Source organism: Canis lupus, chromosome 8 (genome assembly GCF_011100685.1).
Source record: "Canis lupus familiaris isolate Mischka breed German Shepherd chromosome 8, alternate assembly UU_Cfam_GSD_1.0, whole genome shotgun sequence".
In the NCBI taxonomy this organism is placed as follows: Eukaryota; Metazoa; Chordata; class Mammalia; order Carnivora; family Canidae; genus Canis; species Canis lupus.
The window spans coordinates 12,514,603-12,536,587 of NC_049229.1; the positions used below are offsets into that span (position 1 = coordinate 12,514,603).

General features: G+C 37.5%; 1 protein-coding gene and 1 long non-coding RNA gene across 7 annotated transcripts in view; both read left to right on the forward strand.

Annotated features, from left to right (window-relative positions):
* NPAS3 (neuronal PAS domain protein 3) overlaps positions 1-21,985 on the forward strand; it is an 845,222-nt gene that overhangs the window by 402,495 nt on the left and 420,742 nt on the right. The window lies entirely within an intron of this gene.
* Positions 1,443-21,265, forward strand: LOC111096987. Of its 2 annotated transcripts, none has more exons than XR_005363122.1 (3): positions 1,443-1,763; positions 19,371-19,527; positions 21,092-21,265. It is a non-coding gene; the product is annotated as an uncharacterized LOC111096987 (long non-coding RNA). The 2 variants fall into 2 exon arrangements; XR_005363123.1 differs by lacking the exon at positions 1,443-1,763 and adding an exon at positions 10,105-10,285.

A 21,985-nucleotide genomic window follows, 5' to 3' on the forward strand; every position in this document is an offset into this window, starting at 1 on the left:
TGCTTGTCAGTGGATCTAGCATATTATTTCTGACAACGTATACCCTGAAAAACTGTTAGCATCAAATTCTCTGTGGTCAAATCCCAGTGATTCTCTGAGGTGGCTCATTGGCTGGCAGCGTCAGAATCTTCTGAAACACTTGTTTGAGGACTCATTCTTACTAAATCAGAATCTTCAGGGTGGTAAGGTCCAGAAATTTATGATTTCTAACAGCCTTTTGAGATAATTTTGATGTTTCATTAGGTCTGAGATGTCACAATTCACATTTACAAATTTAGGGCCCTGAAAAGCCTTCCTTGGTTTATTTTTGTTCACTAATATCTGTTAAGTTCCTATTTAACTGATGTTTATTGAGGTACACCTTGGGATTTGCTATTCTATCATGTGCACAACATTTTGAGTTACAGTAGATTTTGCAGTAGATTAGTTTCAGAGATACAAAAATATTTCTTCCTAGATCCTCAAATTTGTATTTCCTTTTTTTTCCTGTACACACTCTGTTCAGAATCTCCTTTATAAGTTTTGTATGAGCCATACCGTATATATTGACAGATTCTGATGTGATTCAGGATGACTCCTGTTTATATTCTGAAGCAGTCAGTGCATAAGACTTACTTATTCAGTGAAAGAAATGGTCCACGCAGTAGCCTCAGATTATTATCCTGTCAATTCATTCTGAAATTTGAGTCCAGAGTTCTCAAGGAAGGGTGACTAAGGAGCTGCAAGAATTTAAAACTAATTTAAAACATAAAACTTAGGAGTTTGACTTGAACATAAGCTTAATATAAATAGAGTATATGCTATTCCAAATGTCAGTCCAGCAGTTGGCATCATTGAGAGAATGGGGGATCTAGAATGAGGCTGCTGAGCTCTTCCATTCCTGAAACTGGTCATACCCAACTTAACCCAACACACTTTAAGAGAAACACGGACAACTGGATATCATTCAGAATAGAATAACCAGACTGGTGTGGGAACTAGAAATCATGTTATGTGAGGAGACGACGGAAGTTTTGGTAAAGTTTAGTTTGGAAAACATGATTTGAAAGGGATGTTAATGTCTTTTTTCTATATTTAAAGACATCATGTGAAAAAGGGATTAGATACATCCTATGCAGCTTCAGAGTGCGAAGGAGAGAAAGAGATAAAAAAAAATATCATCTTCATTCAAGAAAACTAAATAGAGCTGTTCACATTCAGAGTATGTTCAAAGCATTTGTCTCTAAAGGGAAGTATAGGTATCTTGGTAGGGATGCATTCAAGAAAATCAGACCTTCAAGTATGGTTGTACTAGGTAATTTTGAAATTGTTGTAGAAAGAATTTATCACTTGATTCTAATACCTGTAGTTATAACATGGGAAGAGCTGTGTATATTCCTCTAAATGAAATATTGGAATTGTGGGCAGGAAGGGGTTAGAAAGTGGTAGTAACAAGAAGAGCCTTCTCTGAGCTCTCTTAGTTTTCAGGGGACTCTTGAGCCAAGCCATAGACCCTTGCTGCAATATTCAGCAATTGCACATTCAGCAATCTCAGTGGTCCGCAAGCATAGGATGGTTTCCATATTTTCCTTCATAAGGATCAAAGTGGAATCTGGTCATGAGGACAGGGACCAATTCTTTCTTCCCACCCTCCTCCCCTTCCTTTACTTGCAAATATCTGATAAAAACCTGTGTCATCAACAAGGTAGGCATGGGAACAGTAGAACTTGGAAGATAAGGTAGAGGTCAGTTCTGAATACCATGATGGGGCTCAAAAACTGCTTGTGAGTTGCCTGAACCAAATGCTCTGCTTCCCTCCCTGTGTCTCCAGTGATGTTTCATAGGAGAGTGGGCGAAGGACCCCTTGGTGTAGAGAGTTCAGGGAGTAGGATGAAGATAGACTCCTTAATTTCTGCTTCATCCATTCTGGGGACTACAATATGTGTTTCTGCTATATATATCTTATTAGCCATGTATTCTCTAAGGAGTATATAAAAAGTTTGGCTTATCCTTTAAAATTTGACTTCTTTTCGGCTAAGATGGGGAACATTTAACTTAATGGTGATTCTATCAATATAAATTCAACTATTTCAAAATAATTTTCCAATTTAATGGTCTAATACTGTGTCTATAGGCAAGGTCATTGGCTGGGCTGTGCCCTGTGCAGCTCTGGGGCTACCAGTCAGTCACATCATTCCCATGGAAGCTCCTGTAATGACCTTGATGAGTACTGTAGTCCCAGTGAACTTGTAGCTGTTTCAGGCATGAATTTCAAGCCAGAGGTATCTTCTGCAGGAGAGTTGAGGGTTCAAGTGATACCAGCCTTTCAACTGCTGGTGAGGTACATGCATTGAGATTGAGTCACGGCATTTCAGTTCACTTTATTATTCTTCGACTTCTATTAATCAGATGAGGAGCAGATGGGCAAGGGGTCAAGATTAAAAATTGTGCTTTTTGTAACAAGCCAAGAAAAAAATCCAGGAACTTCAGGTCATTGTGTGGGGTCTTTCCTGAATGTAGAATATATGACTAACCGTTAATTTGGCTCCTGCTTTGAAAGCTCTCTTAGGGCATTGTTCCCATGTCATGATGTCCTTAATACCAAAAAATACGAGTGATAGTTACTTTTACTCTCCCAACTTAGAGACCAGATCAAATATTCATATTTTGCTTATCAAAGTTAATGAAACACAAAATAGAAACAAATATCATCTTCGTAACTCATAAAATTAACTAGTAGAATGACTTTCCCTTAGGTGCAGATTTATGAATGGAGTGCTTTAATTATTTGCATGCCCTTAGCAGAAGGTTTTAGGTTTTTTCTTCTTTCTGTAAATAATGCTTACATAATTGTTACATAAAATTGCAGTATTGTTTTTGCATACTCCCTAGCAATGCTGCTTTACTCACCTCACAGGTGTTAAAACAAAATGATAAAATCAGACCTGGTATATGGAAGATTTTTAAGGTTTATGTTTGTAATCATTGTCAGAGAATTATGGTGAACTCCCAATATGGATATGTTATATTACTGGCATTGTGTAATACATATCAGTACTCAAAACTCTTACATGCTTATAAAGTGATTGAAGGATGGTCTTTATCCATAAATGTTGATATTAAAATAAATGACATTTTATGATCTAGATGAATATAATCATAATAAGCACCCACATGTTTTATTGTGTAAGTTGTCTGGGGAGAATAAAAAGAATATTTGTTAAGAAATACCCAAAAGGGAGATAATGACAGAAACATGGTATCCACATGTCATTTTGTACTTGGCTGAATTGCATGAACCTTCCTCTGTGTCATTGTCCTTGGATTATTTCTGGGCATTAAGAAATTTTGCATTGCTCTTAAAACATTTAAACCTCAAACTGCAGAAGAATCCGGTGGGCAGACCCTTTGAGGGTGAGCAAAGGAGAACCATCAAAAACATTGTAGGATTATAATACTTGAGTTTGGTTGACTTGGAGTTGATCAGAAAAGGCTGGGCACAATGGTTCTGTGACTGCCTATCTTCCCCCAGCAACACTAGGGAGATGTTTTTGCCAAGGCTCATCTATTGGTAGAACAACCATCTTGGAAAAGACATAGATAGGACCATTACCTTATATCAGTTTAATTATTAAGTATGTATCTACCTAAAATGGTGGGGAAGAAGGGAACTCAGATGTAGCTATTTTCCTGTTTGATAGGCAAGGCAGTCAGATTTGTTTAGGTACTGGGATCCCTGGGTGGCTCAGCGGTTTAGCACCTGCCTTCCGCCCAGGGTGTGATCCTGGAGTCCTAGGATCGAGTCCTACGTCAGGCTCCCTGCATGGGGCCTGCTTCTCCTTCTGCCTGTGTCTCTGCCTCTCTCTGTGTGTCTCTCATGAATAAATAAATAAAATCTTAAAAAAAAAATTGTGTGGGTGAGGTGGATGACACCATTTCTCAATGAAATGTCAGATTTTCATCCTGAGGCTTTTCTTTCCTTCAACACTTCAACCATAGAATACAGAGTAAAGTCCTATCTCAAGTAAAAGAAGGACCTACATTTTAAAGAAAGCTGTTTGGGATCAGATTTGGAAAAAAATCATGGACATCTGGGTGGCTCAGCAGTTGAATGCCTGCCTTTGGCTCTGGGTGTGATCCTGGAGTCCTGGGATCGAGTCCCACATTGGGCTCCCTGCATGGAGCCTGTTTCTCCCTCTGCCTGTGTCTCTGCCTCTCTCTCTCTCTCTCTCTCTCTCTCTCTGTGTGTGTGTGTGTGTGTGTGTGTGTCTCTCTCTGTCTCTGTCTCTCATGAATAAGTAAATAAAATCTTAAGAAAAAATCAGAAGATTTACTGTGCAAATTCTGTTTCCATTATTAACCACATTTTGCAGATTGGTTAGAGATATGTCCTGGAACCCTGACTAGTTTGTTTGCATAGTATTTTGGTCCTGTAGAATTATTGTTAGAGAAAGACGTATGAGTTCCCTACCAGAAATATTTAAAACTTGTAGTTGATGTAATAAGAAAAACAAATACTATCTTGTGACATTTTATATTTATTTTTCAGTATTTCTAGTCATAGTCCTGCTCCAGTGTCTGAGACCCATTCAATCGTAGAAGACTAAGAAAAAGATTCTTTAGAGGAAGTAGATGAGCTTTATAGACAGAGGAAGCTACTTAGAACCATGTTGAGGTTAGAGATAATGCCAAGTATATTGATTGTTATCAGCATCTCCTTGAATCGGCAAGAGAAAAATGAAAGATTGATGAGTACAATTCAAACATCTGGACAAAGCAAAGTGAATAATACCTGAAACAGCTCCAAAGCCGACTAGCATGAGATCCAAATTATTTTATTTAAAGTGCTGCCTAGCCAAGACAACATCCATTTTATATCTGATGGCAGTGTTTTTAAAAGACTTCTCTGAAAGAGAGTGGCGACATTCAAGTTTCTTGTCTATTTTATTGATGAATTGGAATTTCACCCTTATTTATTAGTTCATTGGAACTTATAAAAGAAATGAGTAGCTCTAGAAAGTTACATATTCGTACTCCTGGTGGCCCTTGCTGGCAAAGTGGCATCCTGCTGGATATCAGTGCTAAAATAAAATGTAGTAACTTCAAATAATAGAGGTATTCTTTAGCTGTGATAGAGGAAGGACAAAAAGGTGAGCGACCCTATAGTCTCCCTATGATCCAGAATGGTAAGAAAATGTAAAACTAAATATAGAAAAAGAGAAAGTTAGTGAATATATTTGCATATGCAAATTAGCTTAATTGATACTGCTTGCCTCTACAGGGATTTTTCATTACAAACTGGAGTGCTACATTGTTCAGCTCATATTGAGTAATTTAGTAACTAATGAGACCAGTTTGCACTAATTTGCATATGATAAATGAGCTTAATTGCAGTAAATAACTTGGAGGCATAATTACTTAATTTTCCTGTGTTGCACGGCTTTTAAGTTCACTTGTATGAACAACTCAAGATAATTTTGCATATTTAAATTAGTTGCTTTTAAATTTTCTTGAACAAAAAAAAAGGAACACACCTTATCAATTGAGCTGTAAAACAATTGGAAGTAAGGTTTACAGTGTTTTTATTTAAAAAGAAAAGAAAGAGAAGTAGAAATTTCTTCACTCTATTGTTCACCTGTCTCACTTCCTTACCTCAAAAAGTATATCAGCATTGATAGAAAAATGTTTTTAATGTTGGAAGTTAATTCACAACTTCTATTAGAAACTGACCTGAGTTTAAATGGAAATACATCTATGAATGGAATCATAACTTTTGAAAAAGGGTTTATAAAAGAGATGTGTCTGTCCTTTATCTTATTTGGCAACTGTGTATTAGAAGAGTCCGCTGCGTCTCCTACCTGCAATGTGTGTGTCATCAAAGTTGCTGGGCTGTGATGAAGCAGCCATCGCTCTGACCCTTGCCTGTATTTTCTATCTAGATTAATGTTTTATCCTTAGGAAATCGGTTTCATTGGAGAATTTCAGTGTGGTTTGCCAAGGATTAGCTCACTGGTCTTCACATTAACCAAAGAATGTGTGTTTTATCAATATCTCTATCCTCAAAATTGAAAAACTGAAGCACACAGAGGTTGATGGCCAAACTATTATTTCACAATACTGTATTGCCTTAGCATTGCATTTTACAGGAAAAGGTAATTTATTATTAAAAATGAACAAATCATAAAAAATCATATTTGTGACTGAGCATAAGAAAATATTTTATGGTTGTGAAAGTGTAAAACCTGTCCTTTAAAAAATCATTGCTCCTTTACTTCATCGTATATATATATATATGTATATAAATGTAGGAAACATTAGGGCTATTGATTTGCCACACTTTGGAAAAATAAGTCATACAACTTTTCTGTGAAAAGGTCAAATCCCACTAAACACAGTAGAAGCTTCCTGTATTTTTCAGAGGAGGGCCAGAAAAACTGCTTATACTAGAATATTCCAAGTCTAAAACTCCAGTCCTTCATATAATAGATGCTCAAGAAATACCTGGTGAATAAATGAATGAGCAAAAAGAAAAGGTTCTTAGCAAAATTACAGTTAACCCCAGAGCTAGGGCTTCCTTCACCTCACCTCTATGTTCCCAGGACAGTTTATATCTACATCCCCTAGATGCAGAGCAGAGTAGGACAGATTCTTCTATTGCAGATTCTTCTATTCTTCTATTTTGGCATCCAGCTAACTTGAGTTCACATCCTAATTTGCCAACTTAGTAACTGTGTAGACCTAGAATGGTCTCTTGCCTTCTCTAAGCTTCCATTTCCTCATCTTTAAAATAGAGAAAATAGTAGTAAAATTTTTCCTGACAGGCATGTTGTGAGGATTGAATGAGATAGTATAGTTTAAAGTGCTTAGTCCCAAAACTGATACATAGAATGTATTTAAGTGTCTGCTAGTATTTATTTATCTATATGTTGGGTAGTCCAGAATAATGCCCCAGGTTCTGAGGAAAAATGTTGATGCTTATTGGTATCATTACCAGAATCAGAATACAGGAGCTAAACAGGCTAAAAGCAAGATAAATATTTTCATTGGACACAGCATCAATTATCTGTTTATATAAATGATATCTATATTTGGTAGTATATACTAACTGGTTCAAAATAAAAAGTTTAAATTTGGCGTTAAGAATATATTTTCACCTTGAGAGTGAAAAAATTGTTCTCAGAGCAACCAAAGGAGTTACCAGAACAATCTGTTTAGCAACCCCAAGCATCTAGAAAAAGTAGAGTTTATAAAACAACTCCAGAATCAGCATTTCCTTTGGACCAAAATGGGATATGCCATTATTCTTCTCATCATACTGTACAGTCTCCTTGTTTAGAAAAATGGGAATAAACAGCCAGTCAGAAGTCCAGAAGAACTAGAAGGTAAAGGCAGTCATCATCCATTGCTACAAATTATGTCAAGGAGACATTGAAGGGCACATAGGGTTCTTTTCACGCATGTTGCCCAAAATCTGTCCTCTGTAATGCCAGAGAGGACACCTTTCCACATCTAGAGCAGGAGAGAGAACTTCCTGAAAGGATTTTCATGATGGTATGTGTATCTGAGTGGCAGGTACATACATATCCCTTTGGATTTTCACATCCGTTAGTAACTTTGATTTGCAGAATATGACATCGTTCCCAGACAAGTAGTATGAGAGGAGTGCAAGAGGGAAGGGGAAGGGTTTGAGGTAACCATTATTGTGGAGGAAAGCTGGAGGTTTTGGCCATGTGGCTAGAACTAGTGCTAATAGTGAGGGCTTTCTAGCCCCCAGATTATCTGAGATAGCCAGGATCCAGGAGAATGAGACACTAAATCTAAAAATACTAGGCTTCAATTCAGCAAATATTTACTGAGTTGCCTTATTTGCATCAGAGAGTGGAGAAAATAATGACGTACAAAGATGGGCCACGGTTTTGTCTCTCAGCATTGCCAGTAAGAGTTGGGAAGACTGAGAACAGAACAGACTAACACAGTTCAGTGCAGCTCAGATTAGAGGCTTTGGAATCAGTTATACCTGGTTTTGAATCCCTGATCTTTATTATGTAGATATGGACAATTTTTTATACTCCCGAAGCCTCAGTTTTCTCAACACCAAATCGATATAGTAGTGATTCTTTACCTCCTACACTGCTGTAAGAATGAGATGAGATACTACACGCAGTGTCTGGTGCATTAGTGAGTGTTCAACAAAAGTTGGCCCCATGGGATAGAGCTGCACCCTGGAGCAATAGGTGGGAATCTCATTCCCTAGCTTGGGGCTGGTCAATGAGCACTTCTGGGACTACAGAAGTATAGTAAAACATATTTTACTATAGTAAAACATTTCGCCCCCTTCACCCAACTACCCATACCCTTTTCTTAAGTCTGGTGTTCATGTCTGTGGGAGGTTTTTTTTTTTTTTTTTTAAGATTTTATTTATTCATGAGAGACACCGAGAGAAAGAGAGGCAGAGACACAGGCAGAGGGAGAAACAGGCTCCATGCAGGGAGCCCGATGTGGGACTTGATCCCAAGTCTCCAGGACCACGCCCTGGGCTGAAGCCACCCAGGCTGCCCTTTTTTTTTTTTGAGGGTTTTTTTTTGAGGGTCTTGGCCTCACTAAGACATAGATGTTCTCTCACGTGGTCCCATATCGTAAAGGTCTGGGAGGAAGGAGAAGAGCAATATTGTGGTTGGGCAGTCTTTGTGTAGAGCCTGCTGATAGAAAGATTGCTTCCAAGGTATGGAGGCATATCTTCCATTCTTTCCAAGGCGCTACGGGTTGCCGTGTTATTTGGAGATTACACTGGAACAGAAGGATAATTATACTTTCAATTTTCAAAGTGGACAGAGGTCTAAGCAAATCTTAGGGTTATGTGTCAAATATGAATATGAATAATTTCCTGATGCATGTAGATATCTGCAAATCAGGGCCATATTACAGTGTTCTTTCAGGCTTTAGAATAGTCCCTGGCGGTAGTAAACATTATATTCTTGCTACCAGCATCAGCTATGAATAACAGAATAGAGAGACACCAGCTGATTATCATTTCCCATGGAACCAAAACACAGTCAATATGGCCAAGGTTGCTTTCTCATCTGAATATCCAGAATCTCACAAGCCTTTTGGATTCTGTGAGCTTTTGGGTTTGAGGAAAGATTTACGGGGGTGAGATGGGAGTGGTGGGGGTGATGTGCTTCATTTCCTAAACTAAGCTGATTTGCAGACACTTGTGAGCATCTTGGAACACTGGGATTCTGCAAAAACACTTGGGGAAAGTCTGGCTCAGAAGAATTGAATCAAAATTAGTTTAAGATATTAAAAAAAATCTCTAAATACAATAAGAGCTAAATTGAACACATAATTGAACATTATTATACAATAATGTCACATCTGTAGTCTACTTCAGTAGCTTTTTGAAGACCGAAAGACTATTACAGAAGAATCTTCCATAAGTAGTTGTCCCTCTTTGTGTGTGCACGTGTATGTGGTCAAATACCTCCTGTTAATTGCAGAGTAAAAAAAAAAACAAAAACAAAAAACAAAGGAAGAAATGTTGAAAAGTCAAAAAATACAGCCTCAAAAAATGAAGTAAATAAAAACCAAATAATTCCCACTATCAGATGTTCTGTTTCCCTTTGTACATTCGATTATCTGTAAATCAGCCGAGATGAAATTGTGATCCTCATCCTTTGAAAACAGTTGTAGAAGGAACAGCTGATTTCAAGAGGGAAATTACACAGCACATTGTGGCTGATACACGTTGGCAAGTGGTTTTCTTTTTCTGAGCCAGTCTCGAGTAATACTGTATCTATTAAAAGACTGCAGTAAGCAAAATCTATAGGTACCAGGAATAGGAAGATACCATAGGGGTCCTGCTAGAGAATGCAGGGATTACTGCTGGGCTCTGTTCTCTCTCTCCTGCAGGCAGGCGCACACCTGCGGGCCGGCCCAGGAGCTGGGTCAGATGCTCCAGGTCACCAAGACTCCTGCTGTTTTTATTAGGTCTGCTAGTGTCTTGTGAATGTTAATTCCCAGACACTTGCCAATTCAGAATCTGATGATTGAGGATTATAAGGTAAGGAATCCATGAGACTGTGTGATTTTGTGACATCAGAATAGAACCCTGCCTAAGAGGAAAAAGCCATACGGCGTTCTTTTGCCTCTGTCGGGGAAGGATGGGGGAAGCATTTGGGTGAATTAGTGAAATTATTATAAATATTTATTATCCCTGGATGAATAAAATGTGTATGGTTGGATTACCCACACAGAAGAGCCTAGTCAAATTCCCATGAGGCCAGATAACTGCTACAGGAATTGTCAGGTCAGAGCAGCTGTTTCCCTTATTTCTAAAGATATAAAAAATGCAGGTGACCCTTTAGGCCACCAGAAAAATGCCCTCTGCAATAATCCACTCTCCTACTTCATTTTAGGGTGATACAGTGTTTTAGTAAATTTAGTCTGGTGTGGAGATTAGACCAGGGTAGAATTGACCTAAAGAAACAGAAATTTCTTTTTTTCTAAGTGGGAAGTCTATGAGTTCTACATAAATACAAAGGCAAATGATAATATCAATGACTATTTTAATTGCATCTTTAATCCATAAGGATAGTTCAATGACATTTTAAATTATGCTTTTAGAATTGTAGTCACATAGGAGATAAAACTCAGTAACTATTTAATAATGCATAGTAAGATCAACTGTATCCTCTCTTGAGATCACATTTAGGTGGACTGAATGTAAAAGCCCAATCCAGAATTTAGACAGCATTTAATCTTCTGGAAGACATTGTTGGGTCTTTCTAAATATAAAGTACCCAGGCCTGCCCCTTTGAGTTGGGACTAGTTATCTTGGCTGCATGATGAGTTTCAGTGGATTCATGGCTAAGCTGTATTATTACTAATTTTTTAGAAGGAATTGGATTGTTATCAAACAATTCACAGTACTGGAAGGTTACTAAACAATATGTGACAGACTGGTAACTAATTGATAATTATTTAACCTGGCTTTACTTGAAAGCTATGATATAGTTAAGTAGTTTATACTGCGGAAATATTTAAGTCTGAAAGAAAACAATCCCTTCTCAGGATGTGTCCTACACTGAAATTAGTGGGATGCCTCTGTTGCTGCTGTTACAGTGTCTTCAATGTAGAGTATCTGAAGGGTTTCATTTAAGTAAGAATGGAAACTTTGTTTGGAAAAGACTCGTTGTATTAAGAACATTGGAAAGCAGAGTAACTTGTGGATTCCCTAAAATTGAATGGTTAAAATTGGACCCAAGCACAAAGTAATTTGGATGGATGCAGATTTTCAATAGAGAACTATGCAAAGCTTGGGGGAATAATAGTATGTATTAGCACACATTTATTGATACTTACCATGTTGCAAGACACTCCCTGAGCCAGTTGGTCCCTGGCCCATCTTTTGATGAGGTACTGTTATCATTCCCATTTAAGGGTGAAGAAACTGAAGTTCAGAGTGGTAAAGTGACTTGGTAAGGACCCACAGCTTTTAGTGATGGGCACAGCTGGTACTGGAACCCTGAAGCAGACGAGAGAGAGAGAGAGAGAGAGAGAGAGAGAGAGAGAGAGAGAGAGAGAGAGAGAGAGGAGAGAGTCAGGAATTATAAGGGGAATATTAGGTATTAAATCATTTTACTGTTGAAGTTTTTCAAGTGACATACTTTAAGCTCTGGTTTGAATGGAAACTAGAGGACATGTACTTTTGTTTAATAAAGAAATATTTGCCCTGAGCAGAAGACAACATTTTAAAGCTTGTCATTTCATTCCTGGGAAAGTATTTGAGGAAAATGACATGGCTCAGTCCTGTTTGCTGACCATTTTGTTGTCTCCTGCTGAGACTTGCCATTTCCATAGCCAGTGGGCTGTATTGAATCAGACAGAAGCAATAGGTCATTAACAGAAATGGAGACTTGGGACAGCCTGCAGAGGCTAAAAGACGGGCTGAATCATTTCAGGCCACATCAACAAAGCTGTGTCTAATAGAATCTCATGCAACTATGTTGGAAGAGTTTAGCCTGATTTTCAGAAAAACTTCAGAAACTTTAAAAAGCACGAAGTTATTTCTCCCCAAAGAGTGCCATGCTTAACATGAAAATAGAAGTGGGAGGGAGAACTCTTCTGGTTTCTACATGCTGCATTTTCTCCCTTAGTCACATCCGTTGAAAATAACTGTTTAAAATCCATTTAGTTAAAAAAAAAAAAATCTTGGTTTTGCCTCTGACATCTGTCTTCACCTTAAGATCATTAACTCATAGCATTCATCTAAAGGGAGATGATATTATTTAATTTGATCAATATCCGAATTATTAGACTGTATTTCCTTGATCCTTGGAGATTGTTCTGAATTATGATTGGGAGATGGGGATGAGGGGACAGGTTTTGCCACTAAGATCGCAGTGCATTTTTTAAAACACAGAATACATAGAACACTTGGGAAACATATATAACTAGCCTCTTAAGTGTCGTCCAAATCAGGAAAAATACAGACCCTTGATATATTCATATTGAGCAAGTATTCATAGACAGCTTGCTGTATGTAAGACACAGCAAGTACCTCTATGGAGAATATTTAGGTGTTATTTCTTCTCACAAAGAATTAATAATACATTTCTGTTTTCTAAGCTGGAATAACGGGTACAGGTCTGGAAACAGGATCTGAAATTCCCAAGACTGCATTTACAATTAAAACTTAGGAAAAGGAATACCATTTTCGGGGCCAGCTATCATTCATATACTTAAAAATTCTCCATTTAGATAAACACGAGTGTACCCATGTGGATTTTTGGAAAAACATTCTAAAATGTTGGTATATGTGTCTTGTATCTCCTACTAGATGGTAAGCAGCTTGTAAATGGGAATCATGTCTTGTTCATCTAATACTGTATTGTGCACTCAGTAGGTGCTCAATATGTTTGTAGACTGACTGGAATTTGTATAAACAATGTATGTACCTTCTAGCCCATTGATAATTAATTGCTTCTTATGTTTGGGGCAGTGTTATTAAGAAGCCAGTGATACTAAATGATCCTAAGGTGTATTGCTGTCACTTGAAGAAGACATTTACATGCTGGGCTCTTAGTAGGGTTAATGCATTATGCACCCACGTCCCTGAGCACCAATGTGAGATTGTCCTTCTCAGCCAAGAGGTCATTAAAGAAAACACAGTCTCATCATAATGTCATTTTCCCCTCAATTTTCTGATTACTTACATTTGGTTTAGTCCTAATTATGAATACCTTTAATTGCTTTATCACAGTGATGATTAACTGTGCCCAAGTCAAACCCCTTTGAAAGAGAGGACAATTCCTTCTAAAGGCTCTGCATGATTGCACTTAGGAAGAATACTAAACAGAGGAATAGAGGTATTCAAACTTCCTAAAGGGCCGGTCAGCTCTTCTACATTTCTCAAATACCCAGGGGTGATTTTTACTTTTGAGTTTTTCAGAACCGGAAAAACTTAACCTTCTAAATGTTTCTTTTCCCAGCATGTTATAATCTGCTACTTTATTTACATGAATCATTCTGCCAGAAGACAATATTGGGAATAAAAAATGCCAGCTGTTCTGCAGAGTATTAAAAAAATAATAAATAAACTTTGAGATCCACATGTTATCACTGAGGGAGTGCTTGGCTGTGTTTGCCTTCATTGTGTACTGTTTGTGTGTGTAAAATAGGCATGATGGAGAGTTTTTGTGCCTTATAAACTAAGTTTAAAACACCAAATATAAGTTATTTCATGTGACATGCTTGGTAGCACAGGTTCCTTTTAACCAATATATAGGCATTGATAAAAGTGGTTTAGTGTCATTATTAAATGAAAGCATTCACCTTAGGATATAAAAGAAACAAAACCTTGTGGTGTGCATTGTAATTATGTATTTTAATTCAATTTTTACAAAATATACAGGTTTTAAGATTTTAACTTAGTCTGAGATTAAATCATTTGAATCTGAAGTCAGCAGCCAGCATTATTTTAGTCTCTATGTGCATTTAAAAAGCAATATCATTGTACAATATTTATTTAAATCTTAATTTTATGTTTCTCTCAGAAATATCAGTATATGTAGCACATTTGCATCTATCACCCAGATTTTTAATTGACGAAGTTCGTAACAGTCAAACAATGCTCATTTTTCTGTTCTTCCTCGCCGAGGCATGGACCACACACTAGGGGATCAGGATGGAGACTCTGTTCATCCCTTGAAGAAGGAGCAGGTTTGGTCTGCAGAGAAAGGGAGGGTCTTTGCTTTGGGAAAGCTGGCACAGATGAGCAGGAGGACACGTCATTGTCAATTTATTATCAAGCTATTCTTTCTCCCTGGAGGAAGGCTTTAGAATTTTTAATCTGTGATGATTCACACTTGGGAAGCATCTCTTTTTCTCATTTTGTTACTCCCACCTGGAAGGAAACATTCATCCAGTGGCTCATTTGCAAAGGAGCAAGTGAAGAGAAGTGATGTGTAGATAAAGACCCTCCTTTGCTTTTTTTCAGGGTAGATACCTGTACCACACAGCTGTTCTAGTGCTGTGGGGAAGCTGCCACAGAATCAGAGAAACACTGACATGAATGTATCTGCCATAGTACATTTTCTTCTCATGCTAATTTTCCCTGTTGGAAACCTGATGTACAGAAATACAAGGTTTCCTATACCCGTTTTAGACTCTGCACCCTCTGTTTCTGATCTTTGGAGGTTGTTTGTTTGTTTTTTTTTTGTTGTTTTTTTTTTACTTTTAAAAATAAGGAAATAGCACCAATATTTTTCAGATGTCCCTTGATAAGCCTTACATATAAAAGCTGACAAAATAGGTAAATTCCCAGGGTGCTGCAGTGTGAGGTGATTATCTAGCTTATTGTTTTCAAACACACTAAAGTCTAGGAAGTGCCAGTGAACACAACAGGGTGGTAGCAGACTGACCCCCAGCAGAGAAACAATCAGGTCTAGCAGAACATTCAGCTGTGGGGCCAGGAAAGAAAAGCTGACTTCCAGATGCCAGTGCTTTGGAAATTTTATCTGGAGTTGCACATATGGGTTCTGCATCTGCTCGGGTTATGCCAGCAGTCAGCGTCCAAATTGACACAGCTACCATGGCATGAGCAAGCAGAGGCACGACTATATGTCTGGGTCTCTGCTAAGACAGCTGTCAAAAGCAGTGATGTTCACCTTATGATATCTAATTTAGAGGACCAACCTGGGCTCTTTGAGTGATAGGTTTTAAGCACCCATGAGTCATTTCCAAATGGCCATCTTTGGAGGAATGTGGTGATGGTGAAGAACATATACACAGAGATCAGTCTGTGGGCATATATGAGCACATATATAATTATGATTTTTTTTGACCAGTATAATAGTGCTCAAGGAAAATTAGTATCAAATGATTTAGGACAATGATTTAAATTAGTGCATGGGAATTGTTGTCATAGAAAAATGGTTAACAAATCTAATAGTGACAGTATATGGCTTTCTCCTCTTTTGCGTGAAAAGACTCAAGTCCAGAAAACATTAGTTTTTGCCTTTCAGTAAGTACTTTTTTTAAATCTCATCATAATTACCCCAAGAGCAAGCTAAGTGACTCAGCATAAACAAGTCACCTTTTCATCTTTTGCATTCTCCAGAATCCTTCTTAAAAAGAGAAAAGGGTAGTTTTTACCTCCTGCTATCTCAACTTATTGGGAATAACCAATGGGCAAGAGTTAGGCATTGGGGGCCAATTTATATCTTTACTTTCAATTTCAGCCATTTGTTTATGTAACCTTCTACCTTCATTAAAACCATCAATTCCTGATAGATAACTGGATAGGTATGGGAGAAAAGAATGATTTATGTTGTTCTTTTTTATTTGTCTTTATATAGATAACCTATTTATCAGTAGTTTTGGGGACTTTTGTTAAATTGCTGTGCTTCTATTTTATTATTATAACTTTGCAGTTATAAACCATTTACTAAGTTTTAGACGCATTAGAGAAGTTCACAGATTTTGCAGGTGATATACAATAGTGATTGACATTAATAGGAATCTGGAGAGCATCCTGACATGCTATGTATAAATAACTATATTCTAATTTTTCTTTTGCAATTAGATGTTTTAGTGAAGAAAATATGCACTTTTAGCACTTATAGCACTTTAGATTATTCTTTTTTAAGATTTTATTTATTTGAGAGAGAGAGAGAGGGTGAAAGTTGGGGCAAGAGCAGAGAGAGAGAGGGACAAGCAGACTCTGCTAAGTGCAGAGCCCAATGTGGGGCTTGGCACAGAGCTTGATCCCATGACCCTGAGGTCATGACCCGAGCCAAAATCAAGAGTCAGGTGCTTAACTGACTGAGCCACCCACATGCCATCATTCTTAAATGTATTTTGTCACTCTTGAGTCTTGAGACACCACATGTCTGTGGTATGCCTGTTGATCTAGTGTATGCAGTTAGGCTTGATTTGGTCCCCATGATTTAGGTCCTTTGATCTTAGCATTGGAACATTTATGTCGAGATAAAGAAAGCAACATGGAACCAGGACCTCAAATGACATGCCTAGCAAGCCAAAAGAGAGACCTTGGCTTTATAATCTTTAGTTTGCTACAACTCAGAGGCTCATACATATTTATGCACCTTTCCTACTCAGAGGTTGGTCTATCCAACATTAGATGAGTAGTGATCCTTTTTAGCTACCTCAGGATTGTATGGCCTGGAACATCCTGTCCTCAAAGAGAATGGCTAGCTAAGCTTCCATGAAGGCAGCCTGAATATTTGGGTCTGGGTGCTTAGGGTAGTAGTTGACCTGACTGAAGAAAAAGATATCCCCTCCTCCAGTTCTACTCTACACACTGGCAAAATTCAGAAGCCTGGAACTTAACTGAGAAGAATTTCTGTGCTGCTATCCCCAGCCACAGCATTTGATGATCCTTTTTTTCTGGCTTACATGGCCGGTAATGGTCAGGTTATAACTAAAAATGGAGATTCTCCTGGGATATTAGATGTATTCCAGAAGGCCATCAAAGAAGGTGCCTGTCTTTCCTCAGCTCAGGCATCCAGATGCAGGAGGTTAATGGTCTAGGGGCTGCCAGCATTTGTCCCTAAGTTCTACAGGCACTGCAGGAGAAGAAGGGAAGAGCTATGGAAAGGTGGTCTCCCAAAGTCCCCAGAGTAAAGGGCTGGTGTTGTGGTGGGTCCCCTATCACAAGGGCCTCTCATCAAAATGATGGTTGGTTTGTCACTAATCTACATACTAATTCAACACATACGTATTTATGTAATTATTGAATACTGGGGTTTGCAATTAGATACAAATACCAAGAAACAGTTATGGTCCTTGTTCTCATGGATTTCTCCAAGTCAGGCTAAGGAGATAGATAGAAAAATAAGTAATTGTGATAAAATTTTTGAGGAGCAGACCTAGAGGTATGAAAGACTCAAAAGGTGAAGGAAGCCCTGAGGGAAAAGTCTTGAATTCTTCATTGAGAATTAGAGAAGGTACCACAGGTTGTGTGATCCTTGAGCAGGACTTGGTGGGTGAGTGTGGTTCTACCAAGTCAGAAGGATAGGAAGACCTTCCAGATGATAAGAATGGCATGTCCAGGTGTTCAGAGCTTTGCAAAGATGTAGGAAGGGGTTCTGTGGGGAAAACAGAATGGGGTTTATATAAAGTTAGTATTGGCATTCTATTCATTTTGATTCCAAAAGGACTTATTGATTGTTTATTTTGTGCCAGTCCAGAGTTAAACTTGATAGATATTAATAAAAGGTCTCCCTTCTTCAGTTCACGTAGTGACTTCAGCATGGTGGGTAAAAGACGATCAGGAGAGGAGTCTAGACAGAATGTAAAGTTGAAACCAAATGCCAGGGCGTAGAGTTTGGACTTAACCTTGAACTCTCTGAATATAATTGGGATCTTCATGGGAGGTGAATGGGGGGAGGAAAAAGAACATGTGGGAAGGGGGAACAACCAGCAGTGGTTGGGATAGTTTTCAGGCAAAGATGATGAGGCTTCAACTAGAAGGTGATCATGAGATTGCAGTGGAGACAGAGCTGAGTGATGTTTTAGAAAAAAACAGTTGTACTCTTCTTTACAGATTGGGAAACTAAAGCTTAGAAAAGTTAAGTAGCTTATTCAAATTCATAGAGATAGCAAATAGTAGAGCTGAAATTTAAACCCAGACAATCCGATATGGAGACTGTGGTCTAAGGCCATGGGTAAGAGAATGAGATCTTGAATTTTAAAACCACAGGTTTTTATCATGTATATTTCATAGGAGTGATATGAGAACTAAATAATTGAACCCATGTAAAGCCCTTTGCAAAAAAAAAGAATTAAAAAAAAAAAATAAAGCCCTTTGCACCTGCCTGCCAACTGGTCAGGGCTCTATATCTGATACAATTATTATTGTTTTCATAATTATTATAAAACCTTTGTTCCTTGTCTCCTCTTCATGAGGCACATCACCTCTGATTATGCTGTAGACTTGTAAGCTTCCTAGGGTTAATGAAAGAAATAGTTCCTGCAAAAGAGGCTGTGAGTATCCTATCCTTAAAAAGACAGATGTCTTGGTATTGTGTACAATATATAACACATACTTGGCAAGACAGTGTAAGGAGGTAAATAATGATCATACTTTAAAACAAATGAGCAATCATTATTAATACATTTGGAATATAAAAAGGTTAGTCATTTGGAACAAATGTCATAAAAATATTCTACCGTGGGTACTGGACTTTAGAAACTATATGTGTTTCCTTTAGAGTACTTTTAATAATGACAAAGTCACTTCTCTCAAGATTGCTTTGCAGCCAGCTTTTCCATAGGGAAAGCAGAACTTGCTATGGGAATGCAATTGGATTAATTCACTGGCCTTCCTAATAACTCTCAAAATGTGTACATTATTAGAAAATGAACTTCATGTTAACTTTTTTGTTCAAACTCAACAGTGAAAGAATTGGATACCATAGTTTTGTTCTTTCTTTCATATGTCATTTACAAAGGGACACTTGTAGCTCTCACATCCTACAGGGCTTGAGTGAGTTCAGCAGGGCTACTGCTTGGGGTTGAAGCCACAATCTTAATTTTATTGAACATATTTTAGCGTGACATTAAGATGAAGCAAAAAGGTTAAATTTATCTTAGAAAAATCAAAGTTTCACTTAATACATGTTTATGATTTCATTTTAGAGCTAAGACATAATTAGCTATCTCTCATTTATAAAACAGAACATCTTTTCTTCCGTTTTTGTAAACCAGACACAATTTTTGAGTGAGGCTTATTGTTTCCTCCCTTTATGTGTGTTCATACTAAGTGCTGGTATAATTCCATTATGTTTTGACTTGAACATTAAATATTACCTTGAAGATACACTTTCCAGCAGTCGTTTTCTGATAGTGACATATTGTACTGTTTGAAGGGTGTCATATGGTCATCTGTCAGCCGAATGTTGTTCCATGGAAAGAATTTTATTCTTCAGATGTCATCTAGAATGCCTCAGGTTAAAAAGGAGAAATCTAACAGCATTCACAGATTCTGCATGTAAGGAAATGAGGCAAGGCCAGGATGGACCTAAGGTAGGTGGAAAGGGATTAGTCCACTCAGAATACAGTCTCTAATAAAGAGAATTGTTATATTTTGAGAATTTAAAATTTGATACAATTCGATTTTATGACAGAAAAGCACACACCTCCTTTAAGGACTTTTGGTACCTATCTCTCCTTGTCTTTTGACATGCATACAAAGATGTAAACATGGCAGTAATAAGGTAGAAAAAGTGCCACCTCCCTACCAAAAAAAAAAAAAATCTGAGAAAAATGCAGGAGACCAAGGCTTGCTTTATCAGAGACTAGAATGATAGAGAAAAGAAGAACATGTTCTTGCTTCAGAATAATTTAGCAGTCAATATTTCTATCGGTAATATTTCTTTCAACACGAATTAAGATGCTGGCCCTTATCCAAAGACACCTCATCCCCTATTACATTATAGATCTGCTCCAGCTGTGGCTGCTTTTATACAAAGAGGGCAAGTCTAATAGCCAATTTGTAGAGTATACTGCACCAAGTATGTGGGCGATGGATAGTCTCCACTAGATGCATTTTCCTTCTCTCTAATCTTTGCCGGAATATACCTAGAAATCCATGGATGCTATTATTTTCCCATCTTTAAAATGCAGGGAAAATATGCATCTGCGTTTGTATGTTACCTGGCATTTTTAGGATGTAGAATCAATACCCACACTAAGAAAAGAAGGGTGACACCTGTTTGTTTCTTATTTTATCACTGCATTTCATTGCTGAATTCTCTCAAAATAACTATGATTCTTCCTCCTCTCCCCCCCTTTTTTTGCAATTTAATTAAAAACTGTAATTCTGTTCCTTAAAAGAAAAACTAAAGAGGCATACTATATATCCTGAACTTTTTTTTTTTGTAACAAATGTGTAGCTTGGAACATTTGCAAATTTAGATCTTCACCTGTCCCTACCATCCATTTATATTATGCATCCCTTTGAACTATATAATGTCCATCAAGGTAACAAGGAAGGGAATACTAAGGCACAGAAGTCTGAAGCATCATAATACTAAAGCAAATAATCAAATATGAAGAGATAAGAGTAGCTATTTAAGCAGAGGGAAAATAGAAGTCCATGAATTTTGGCCTCTATCTTAATTCACTACCGACATTATTTTTTTTTAAAGATTTTAATTTATTTTTTTCATGAGAGACAGAGAGAGGGAGAGGGAGGGAGGAAGAGAGAGAGAGAGAGAGAGAGAAGCAGAGACACAGGCAGAGGGAGAAGCAGGCTCCATGCAGGTTGCCCGACATGGGATTCGACCCCCGGACTCCAGGATCATGCCCTGGGCCGAAGGCAGGCGCTAAACCTCTGAGCCACCCAGAGATCCCCACTACCGACATTATTAACATCAGTTTTCATTTCAGGGTCATGATATCTCAAAGTCTTTTCTAAGTTCTGATAGAGAAGAGGAAGAGAAAAAGATAGAGGTAGAGATGGAGACAGAGGGAGAGGTGATTTTTTTTTTTCAGGGCTGAGCAAACATTGCATTGAAGTTTTTATGGTCAGATATAGAAAAAGCACAAAGTGAGGCCGATAGTAATAACCTTGCTGTTAATCCTACAGAACGCCATGTTATTCTTCTTGGCTTTGCCAGAACTTCAGAGAAATGTTCACCTTTGGGTATATTGATGGCAGCAGAAGGTCTTGGATCAAACTCCCAGATATACTTCATCTCAAACATACCACAATTTTAAAATGACTAAATGAATTTCACATAAAGACAGTAGTTTTATTGATAAAGATTATCCCAATAAAGATAAATAAAAACGTTTCCTGATAAATGAGCAACTGAAACATTTCTGGAGCTTTGTTTTCAGATTAGGATTGACATTTTCAGTTTAAAGAAAACAAGTTAAAGTGACAATTATTATGAGATCATTATATATTTATTGAGAAAGATTAGTTTGACTAATAGGATTATCTCAGTAGTTCAAGGACAGGTGGGTAATAATCCTCTTGTCATAGTTTACTTTGTATAGATCTAAAAAGTTGGCTCATTTTTCCTGCTCTTAAGATTACACCTGGATTGTAACATGTATATATTAAACAGATATAAACCATACAACTGATAAATCACTGAACTCTACCTCTGAAACTAATAATACAATATCTGTTAATTAAGTGAATTTAAATATAAAAAATTAAATATAAACTAGAGGGAGAAGGAAGGAATTAATATTTACTGAATATTCATCAGATGCCATGTAACTGAGTTCTTAATACTCATGGTCTAATGAAGGAGCTGTTAATACCCCCATTTTATAGATAGGAGAAAAAAGGATCAAGGTCATTTAGCTAGTAAACGACGTTGATGAGATCCATACCTAGGTCTCTCTGAGCCTGGTGACTATGTTTTGTTTTGTTTGCATATAAATTTTAATAAAAAATAATGCAATAATAGCTTAAGAAATACTGAAGCTTAGAATTGGACTAAGAATTTATCAGCATTAGACCTAT